The sequence below is a fragment of the Rhinopithecus roxellana genome, chromosome 1 (genome assembly GCF_007565055.1).
Source record: "Rhinopithecus roxellana isolate Shanxi Qingling chromosome 1, ASM756505v1, whole genome shotgun sequence".
NCBI lineage: Eukaryota > Metazoa > Chordata > Mammalia > Primates > Cercopithecidae > Rhinopithecus > Rhinopithecus roxellana.
This window is the reverse complement of record NC_044549.1, coordinates 122429327-122439345: the sequence shown is the minus strand read 5'-3', so window position 1 is coordinate 122439345 and position 10019 is coordinate 122429327. Positions and strand designations below refer to the sequence as shown.

The 10019-nt window shown below is 39.1% G+C and overlaps 2 pseudogenes; both read right to left on the bottom strand.

Moving 5' to 3' along the window:
• Nucleotides 1–1576: 1576 nt before the first annotated feature.
• LOC104681021 lies at nucleotides 1577–2012 on the bottom strand (annotated as a pseudogene).
• Nucleotides 2013–8169: 6157 nt separating this feature from the next.
• Nucleotides 8170–9638, bottom strand: LOC115899646 (annotated as a pseudogene).
• Nucleotides 9639–10019: the final 381 nt, after the last annotated feature.

Genomic DNA, 10019 nt, shown 5'->3' with positions numbered 1-10019 from the left:
CAGAGACAATGGTTTTGTTTTACATATTCATAGGTGGGGAAAAAGCAACCCATCTGCCCAGCCCTCTCCTTAGAGGTGAGCTTCCATCTGCAGGTCCCCTAAGCCAATATCAGCTCATTCTTAAAAAAAAAAAAAACAAAAAGCAAGCAAACAAAAAAACTATTGATAATTTGAAAAGGCTTTTGCAGCACACCAAAATACTTATTCATACATATGCAAAAAATCTTGAATCACAGCTGGTGGCTCACGCCTGTAATCCCAGCACTTTGGGAGGCTGAGGCAGGCGGATCACCTGAGGTCGGCAGTTCAAGACCAGTCTGACCAACATGGATGGAGAAACCTCGTCTCTACTAAAAATACAAAAATTGGCCAGGCATGGTGGTGTGCACCACTAGTCCCAGCTACTCAGGAGACTGAGGCAGGAGAATCTCTTGAACCTGGGAGGCGGAGGTTGTGGTGAGCCGAGATTGTGCCATTGAACTCCAGCCCGGGCAAAAAGAGCGAAACTCCATCCCCCCACCCCCCCCCCAAAAAAAAAAAAAATTGAATCAGGTTTATTATTTTAAAGTTAAACAGATAACGTAACATCGCCAAGAGTAGATAATGAAAAGGAAGAAAAACACTAAATTATTAATTATAAAAATATATTCTTTGGAAAAAATTCTAATAAGGTTATCATTAATATTTAAAAACCAAAGAGAAAAAAATAGACAATTGTTCTTTGATCCATTAGTAATTTAAATAAAAATGAAAATCTCTTCAAAAGCAGGTATAAATTGAATTTTTAAAAGAGTTTCAGATAACAAGCACTGCTAATTCATACACTGATGATTCTTTACCAGCAATTTGCAGTCAAGAAAAATCCTTAATGTGGTTAATTCTTTAGTTTTTTAATTGTCATAATTTTTTTTTGTTTTAAAAATATACTTCACGTGACAGCTTAAAAAATAAGTGGTTATTTTGGGGAAGGACTCCAATATTTAATCTTACTCAAGTCAGGTTACCTATTAGTAGACAAACTAGTGATATTGATGATTTTTAAAAATTACAATCATTTTTACTCCAGTTTTTAGTTATCTCTTCATATTTCATGAAAATGAACCAAATTAAACGTACCAAATTAAAAAAATTTTTATTAATGATGCTTTGAATCTGGATTTGATGAAAGATACCAACCTGAGATAAGAGCTGACTCCTTCACAACAGTCCAGTTCTTCAAACCCTGTAGGAAACGTCTTTATTTGCACTTATGTCAATTCTTGATATAACCAATCATACTAGGATATTATCTTATAAAAATATACCATATATTGGACACTGATGTCAGTGCATTTCAGAAAATGTGTCTATATACTGTGTAAAGTTTATTAGCATTTGAACGAAATGCTCTTATTTACACAGTTAAGTCTTAGGTGCTCAGGACAGCAAGGTGGCATGGGATCCACCGTTATGAACTTGGAAATTTGCAATGGTCCTCAGCATCCTGGCACAGAGGCAACCCTCCCCAGGAGGACTTGGCAGCACTGGGCAAGGTGAGCCAGCGTTTGGATAATTTGACCCGCTTACTTTTCTGTCTTCATTCTTCTTCACTTTCGTTTTCAGGGTCTAAATCAGAATCTCCATGTAATTCGTTTTCACTTGCCATATCTCTGTCCTCACCATTTTCTTCATCTTTTCCTTCAGCATCTTCATCTTCCTCTTCATCAACATCCTCATCTTTTCCACTTTCACTTTTTTCCTCGTCTTCATCCCAATTATCATCAGAATCCTTATCTGCTATTTCATCATCAGACTCCTCTTCTGAAGATTCTTCTTCATACATTAACGTTGCTTTCTGTCCAGGGGAAGTTGTTCCCTTTGTTTTTGTTTTTGGTTTTTGTTGTTGTTGTTGCTGTTACTTGTGTAATTAGAAGAATAAGCTTTTCATGAAGGTATGAAAGTTTCTGAAAAGTTTTTACTCTGTTTTCCATTAACTGGTGGAGTGTCCCTACCTGGGGTACTAGGTCAGGCATGTGGACAGGTATGATGCATGAATTGTTTTTTTAAATTATTATTTATGTATTAATTCATATTTTTATATTTTTGAGGCAGAGTCTGGCTGTGTTGCCCAGGCTGGGGTGCAATGTCACAATCTCAGCTCACCACAACCTCCACCTCCGGGGTTCAAGTGATCCTCCTGCCTCTGCATCCCGAGTAGCTGGGATTACAGGCATCTGCTGCCACATCTGGCTAATTTTTATATTTTTAGTAGAGATGGACTTTTGCCATGTTGGCCAGATTGGTCTTGAACTCCTGAACTCAGGTGATCCACCCGCCTTGGCCTCCAAAAGTTCTGGGATTACAAGCATGAGCCAATGCGCCTGGCCAGATGCATGAACTGTTAACGCACATTTTAGCCACTGAACCATTAGCACAGCACTGTTAGGTTTTCCTTGTAACCTCTTTGTAGGCCCGCTGGATCTGCTTCTCATCCTTCACTCTCCCTGCCCTGGGATTGTATCTCCCTATAAAGCATTCATGCTTAAATCTTGTTCAGGCTCTGTTTTTTAGAGAACCTTGGCTAAGCCATGAGCTGTTTGCTTTTTTTCTCCCTGTTTTTTTTGAGACAGAGTCTTACTCTGTCTCCCAGGCTGGAGTGCAGTGGTGTGATCTGGGCTCACTGCAACCACTGCCTCCCAGGTTCAAGCAATTCTCCTGCCTCAGCCTCCCAAATAGCTGGGATTACAGGCATGTGCTGCCACACCCGGCTAATTTTTTTTGGTATTTTTAGTAGAGATAGGGTTTCATCATGTTGGCCAGGCTGGTCTCGAACTCCTAACCTCAGGTGATTTGCTGGCCTCAGCCTCCCAAAGTGCCGGGATTACAGGTGTGAGCCACCGTGCCCAACCTTTTCCTCCCTTTTGTGAGACTCGCCTGTGTATAGTCTTAGTCTTTGTCCTTTTTCCTTTTGGGATATTTATATTTTGTCTAATGATTTGCAATAGCCCTTCATCAGTTGGAGGCTATTACATTTTGTTTTAGTATGTTTTAAAATTAAAAGGTACTATTTATTTTTATTTTTCTGCATTTTGGGATACTTTTTTTGTTTTTATTATTTCGTTATGTTTTAATTGTGAACTATATTAAAATATAGAAGAGTATCCAAACATACATCAACCAATAACATAATAATAACATACTAAAATGAAAAACCGTATAACTATTTCTGTTAAGAATTAGATATTGCTGGGCTCAGTGGTCATCCCAGGGCTTTGGGAGGCTGAGGTGGGAGGATAGTTTAAGCCAGGGGTTTGAGACCAGCCTGGACAACATAGTAAGACCCTGTCTCCACAAAAAGTAAAAATGCATAGTGGTATATTCCTGTAATCCTAGCTACCCTGGAAGCTGAGGCGGGAGGATCATTTCAGCCAAGAGTTTGAGGCTGCAGTGAACCATGATCATCCCATCATGCCACTGCACTCCAGCCTGGGTGACTGAGCAGGATTCTGGCTCTAAAAAAAAGAAAGAAAGAAATAGATCATTGCCAGTACCACAGAATCCCCCTCTGTGGCTCTCTCCAATCACATCCTCTTTCTTCCTCTATTCTGCAACATTCTTGTGATTTTTCTTTCCATACCCTGCGTGTGTGCATGTATGTGTTTGTATATAGTTGTGTATATATGTATAATACACATATATAGCTGATTGCTTCTCAGCCCTGCAGCAGGAACTGTGTTTATGTACACATATCTACATACATATATACATACGTGCACACACATATGTTAACACACAGAAGAAAGAAACAGTAGTTTTCACAACTCCTTACTTTTCATCTTTTCAGTTGTCTTTTTTTTGAGACAAGGTCTCATTCTGTTGCCCAGGCTGGAGCACAATGGTGCAATTATGGCTTACTACTAGTCTCTATCTCCTAGGCTCAAGGGATCCTCCTGCCTCAGCCTCCCAAGTCGCTGGGACTATAGGCACGTGCCACCATCCATGGCAAATTAATTTTTTTTTTTTTTTTTTGGAGAGATAAGGTCTCACTATGTTGCCCAGTCTGGTTTTGAAATCCTGGGCTCAAGCAGTTCTCCCACCTCAGCTTCTCAAATGTTGGGATTACGGCGTGAGCCACCATACCTGGCCTGTTTACAGTTCTTTCTCCCACTCCTTTCTCATCCACAAAAGAATTACATCAATGTAAGATGAAGAAACTCAAGGCACATACAGGGAGGCCAGATGATAGATTATTACTCAGAAAACCCAGAATTTAAACCAAAAGGAGAAAGAAGCAAAACTCCAACTGAAGTCATAAAAATTTTAGAAAACCACCATTGATATTCCTAAAATGCTCTAAGATCAGTTTGTAGCCATGGATATTGATTTAAGTAGGGAAAAAAATTGAATGAACCTTCTAAGCATTACATAGACTTTATGGACTAAAAAATGCAAAGGTGGAATAATGAAATAAAAATTATCTGATCTATCAAATATACAAAACAAATATATTTAATATCTATAGAATATATACTTCGCTGTTGCTTACTATTTTTATATCGAGTTTCCCTCTTATCTGGCACAGTTGAACATAAATATGTGGAAACAGAACTTAAACAAAGATAAAGCCATGCAGTAGTGTGTGCCCATAGTCCTAGCTACTTGGGAGGCTGAAGCAAGAGGCAGGAGGGTCATTTGAACTTAGGAGTTTGAGGTTAAAGTGCCATAGTTCTGTCTGTGAATAGCCACTGCACTTCAGCCTAGGCAACATAGCAAGACCCCATTTATAAAAAGAAAGTTAAGCAAGGGTCATAAAACCATCCTTACATGTTTGGGAGTGACTTTATGTTACTCATAGGCCTTAAAAGTTTGAGGTATCATCCTACTGTCAAGGACCATCATCAACCTTGAATTTACAATATCTTTTTTGGTCTAATTAACTTCCATATAAGCGATGTTATAGTCACTTAGAATATAAAACTATCAGAGGTAGAGCGTATTTATAACTGTTTTATACAGCTCATATCAGAGTAGGTACTTAAATGGATTTTGGTTGTCTAACTAAAAGCATGTCAATTTTATTGATCTTTTCAAAGAACCAACTTTTGTTTTCATTGACTTTTCTCCATTGTTTCTATTTTCTATTTCATTGATTTCCACTTTAATTTTTATTTCCTTTCTTTTCCTTGCTTTGAATTTAATTTGCTCTTCTGTTTATAGTTTCTTCAGGTGGAAGCTTAGATTATTATTTGAAATATTTTTTTTCATTCTTTTCTTTTTCCAGAGACAAGGTCTCACTCTGTCACTCAGGATGTAGTGCGGTGGTGCAATCACCACTCACTGTAACTTTGAACTCCTAGGCTCAAGTGATCCTCCTGCCTCAGCCTCCTGAGTAGCTGGGACTACAGGCACATGTCACCACACTCAGCTAATTCTTAAATTTCTTTGTAGAGTCATGGTCTCATTATGTTGGCCAGGCTGATCTTGAACTCTGGCCCAAGTGATGCTCCTGTCTCAGTCTCCCAAAGTGCTGGGATTACAGGTGTGAGCTACTGCACCAGGCCTTTTTTACTATTCTAATTTACCTTTTCACAGCTAAAACATTTCCCTTTGAGTACTTGTTTACCTCCATACAATAAATTATGATATGTTTAAAAATGGCACTTGATTAAACATTCTCATGGTATGGAACATCGTTGTCATCTAGCTTGTAGTACTGTTGAGAAATTCAAAACCATTCATGTGAGTCCTTCATACCACCACCTTTTTTCATTTTTTAGCTCTTTATTTCCAGTATTCTGAAGTTGTACAATCATGTGCCATAATGTTGTCTATTTTTATCCACTCAAGTGTCCTGAGCAGTTGACTGCTTCTTTCTAGGTACCCAGGCCCTTCATTTCTGCAGAATTTTCACGTACTATATCCACGGTAATTTCTTAGGATATATATATATATATATATATATAGTTTGTTTGTTTGTTTTGTTTTGAGACAGGGTCTCACCCTGTCACTCAGGTTGGAGTGAAGTGGTGTGATCAGAGCTCAGAGCAAGCGGACTGTAATTTTGGCCTCCTGGGCTCCGGCAATCCTGCTGCCTCAGCCTCCTAAGTAGCTGGGACTACAGGTGGATGCCACCATGCCTGGCTGACTTTTATTTTATTTTATTTTGTAGAGATGGGCTCTCACTGTGTTGTCCAGGCTGATCTTGAACTCCTGGCCTCAAATGATTCTTTCCCATCAGCCTCCTGAGTGGCTGGGATTACACCTGTGTCCAGCCCATGATGATTTCTTTATTTCTATTTTCTCTTTCTCTATTTCTACAACTCCTATTATTCATATATCTAGTATTTTGGATAGAATATCTTTGAATTTTCTTAGCTTCCCTTTACTTTTTCCACTTTTTGTTTTGTGTTTTTGCTCTACTTACAGAGATATTTCCTTAACTATATTTTAAACCTCTTCTACTGAGTTGTTTATTTTTATCCTTTAAAAAAGAGATGGAGACTATCCTGGCCAACAAGGATGAGTTTGCGTCCTTTGTAGGGACATGGATGCAGCTGGAAACCATCATTCTTAGCAAACTATCACAAGAACAGAAAACCAAACACCGCATGTTCTCACTCATAGGTGGGAACTGAACAATGAGATCACTTGGACTCGGGAAGGGGAACATCATACACCGGGGCCTATCATGGGGAGGGGGGAGGGGGAAGGGATTGCATTGGGAGTTATACCTGATATAAATGATGAATTGATGGGTGCTGACGAGTTGATGGGTGCAGCACACCAACATGGCACAAGTATACATATGTAACAAACCTGCACATTATGCACATGTACCCTAGAACTTAAAGTATAATTTTAAAAAAAAATTGATTTTTTGATTTTTAAAATGATTTATTTATTTTAATTTTTTAAATGGACAAACTGTACATTTTCATGGGCTACATAGTGATGTTTCAATAAATAGACTGTATAGTGATCAGATTAGGATAATTAGCATATCCATCATCTCAAACATTTACCATTTCTTTGTACTGGGGACGTTCGATATCCTCTTTCTAGCTATTTGAAACTATATAATATATTATTGTTAACTGTAGTCATCCTGCAGTGGAATAGAACACTAGAACTTATTCCTCCTATCTAGCTGTAATTTTGCATCCTTTAACAAATCCTTGCTTATCCCTCCCTATTCATCCTTTTTACCTCCCTTTGCCAGCCTGTAGTACCTCTGTCCTACTTATTACTTCTATGAGATCAACTTTTTTAGCTTCTACATATGAATGAGAACATGTGGTGTGTAACTTTCTGTTCCTGGCTTATTTCACATGGCAGGATTTCCTCCAGTTCCATCTATGCTGCCAAAGATGACAGGATTTCATTCTTTTTTAATGGCTGAATAGTATTCCATCGTGCATATATCCCACATTTTCTTTATTTGTTCATCTGTTGTTGGACACCTTGGTTCATTCAATAATTTGGCTATTGTGAATAAGGCTGAAATAAACATGGGAGCACAGACGTCTCTTTGATATAATGATTTCCTTTCCTTTGGATAAATGCCCAACTGGAGGATTGCTGGATGACACAGTAATTCTGTTTGTAGTGTTTTGAGGAACCTGTATACTGTTCTCCACAGTGGGTGTGCTCATTTACATTTCCACCAACAGCGTATGACAGTTCCCCCTTCTCCACATCCTTGCCATCATTTATCATTTTTTGTCTTTTTGACAATAGCCATCCTAACTGGGGTGAGAAAAAAATTTTTATTTTTAATTGTGATTAAAAAACACTGTTCCTTTATTTTTGAAATTGAGGTATTAAATAATAACACCACCTACTTCTAGAGCTATTGTGAGGAGTGAATGAGGTGAATTATGTAAAATGCTTGTTACTTACAGAAATGCCTGGTGCATAGTAATCCTTCAAGATATATTAGCAAGAATTTTTTATCTGAAAGGGAAGAGATTAAAGAGAATGAGACAGGGGAGATGATTATAAATTGGTTGAGTTGGTCAAGTAGCATTTTCCATATAAATAGCTCCATGGTTACTTTTGTCATATTGTATTATTTCTATGTCTGATTTGAACTCATAGAAGGCAAGAAGTAACTCCAATTATAGACTAGTGTAGGATATGTAACTAGTAGACTGGCTCAGGACATGTAATGTGCATACACTAAATGCTTGTTTAATCCGTATTGAGATATGGACTCAGGTGATCAGTGTGCACAGAAAGGGATGAATAAATAGACCTGATGAGGGAAGAATTAGTTATCCTTAAATGATTGAAGTTGAGATGCGAGAGGCAAAAAGAACAGCAGAGATGGTTCCAGGGTTTTGACTTGGGTAACATAAAATGATTATATTTTTACAGAAGAAGGGAAGTCAGCAAATAATGAGTTTTGGAGATAAAATAGTGAGTTTGATTTTATTGCAGTCACTTCAAAGTGAGTCAGTCATTTATTTATTCAACAAATATGATTGAGTTTTTACCATGTGTGATGAGATACTTTGTCCACATTATCTTTATAACATAAAATAGTGTGTGCAGGTCAGGAGCAGTGGCTCACACCTGTAATCCCAGCACTTTGGGAGGGGGAGGCAGGAGGATCACCTGAGGTCAGGAGTTCAAGACCAGCCTGGCCAACATGATGAAACCCCATCTCTACTAAAAATACAAAAAAGTTAGCCGGGCATGGTGGCATGCATCGGTATTCTCAGCTAGTTGGAAGGTTGAGGCAGGAGAATCACTTGAACCCAAGAGGCGAAGTTTGCAGTGAGCCAAGATTGTGCCATTGCACTCTAGCCTGGGCGATAGAGCGAGACTCCGTCTCAAAATGAAAAAAATAGTGTATGCCTTTCCTGTTATGCATTTGTCAGCTTCTTCCTCCTTTTTTCTTTCTTTCAGCTCCCTTTTGTTTTGTTCAATTGTCGATATTGATTAATCAGTGTGATCTCCAACATATCAACATGATTTCATGCATTTGGAGGAGAACTATTTCCTACATAAGTGGAAAATTGTGTGAGTGGCTTCTGGAAGACCTTCATTCTAAGCAGCTTTATGGTGAAACATTTTACTGAGAAATCTGGACCTTTGGCCAGGCACAGTGGCTCATGCCTTAATCCCAGCACTTTGGGAGGCTGAGGCACGAAGATCACCTGAGGTCAGGAGTTTGAGACCAGCCTGGCCAACATGGTGAAACCCCATCTCTACTAAAAATACAAAAATTAGCCAGATGTGATGGTGTGCACCTATAGTCCCAGCCACTCAGGTGGCTGAGGCGTGAGAATCACTTGAACCAGGGAGGTAGAGGCTGCAGTGAACTGAGATCGTGTCACTGCACTCCAGCCTGGGTAACAGGGAGAGACTCTGTCTCAAAACAAAACAAAACAAAAACAAACAAACAAAAATCTGGACCTTCTTTCTTCAGTTTGCTATAATCCACATTCACTGAGTAGAACTTGTATCAATCACTGGGACCCAGTTTGTTCCAGTGTTCTTTCTGGATTATGGTTTCTGCCTCAATTAACACCTGGATTGAACAGTGCCAGATGCAAGACATCCAGTGTTGCTCCAGTACCTCCAGCTTCAATAAATTCAAGGAGAGGGATTAACCTCAGGTGCTTCTTGGCCTGACTGAGGATCTGGCAGAGCATGTTTGTGGCAGAGGCCTCCTACTAGAAAGGAGAGAACCAGCCTAGCTATCTGGCCCTGGACTAGGGAGTAGTATCTCATCTTTCTCTTATAATTGTTTTCTTGCATTTCTTCTCTCTCTGGTTTCAGTACTATGCTAGTCCTGCTGTCTGTTAGTACATGAATTGCCTCTCACACATTCGCTGCTTTCTTTCCTTACCTTGCTCATTTTCCTTCTTGATCTTTTCTGGTAACCCATGAAATCAAGGGTTCTCGAGCCCATGGTGCACTCCCTTCTGAAGAGCTGAGTTTTGAGCAGTGAATGTGAAGGGGATAATTGCAATTCAGAAGGGTTCTGTGTGTGGAGAGGTTCTACCCAGTTTCTCTTGGATCTTGAACCAAAA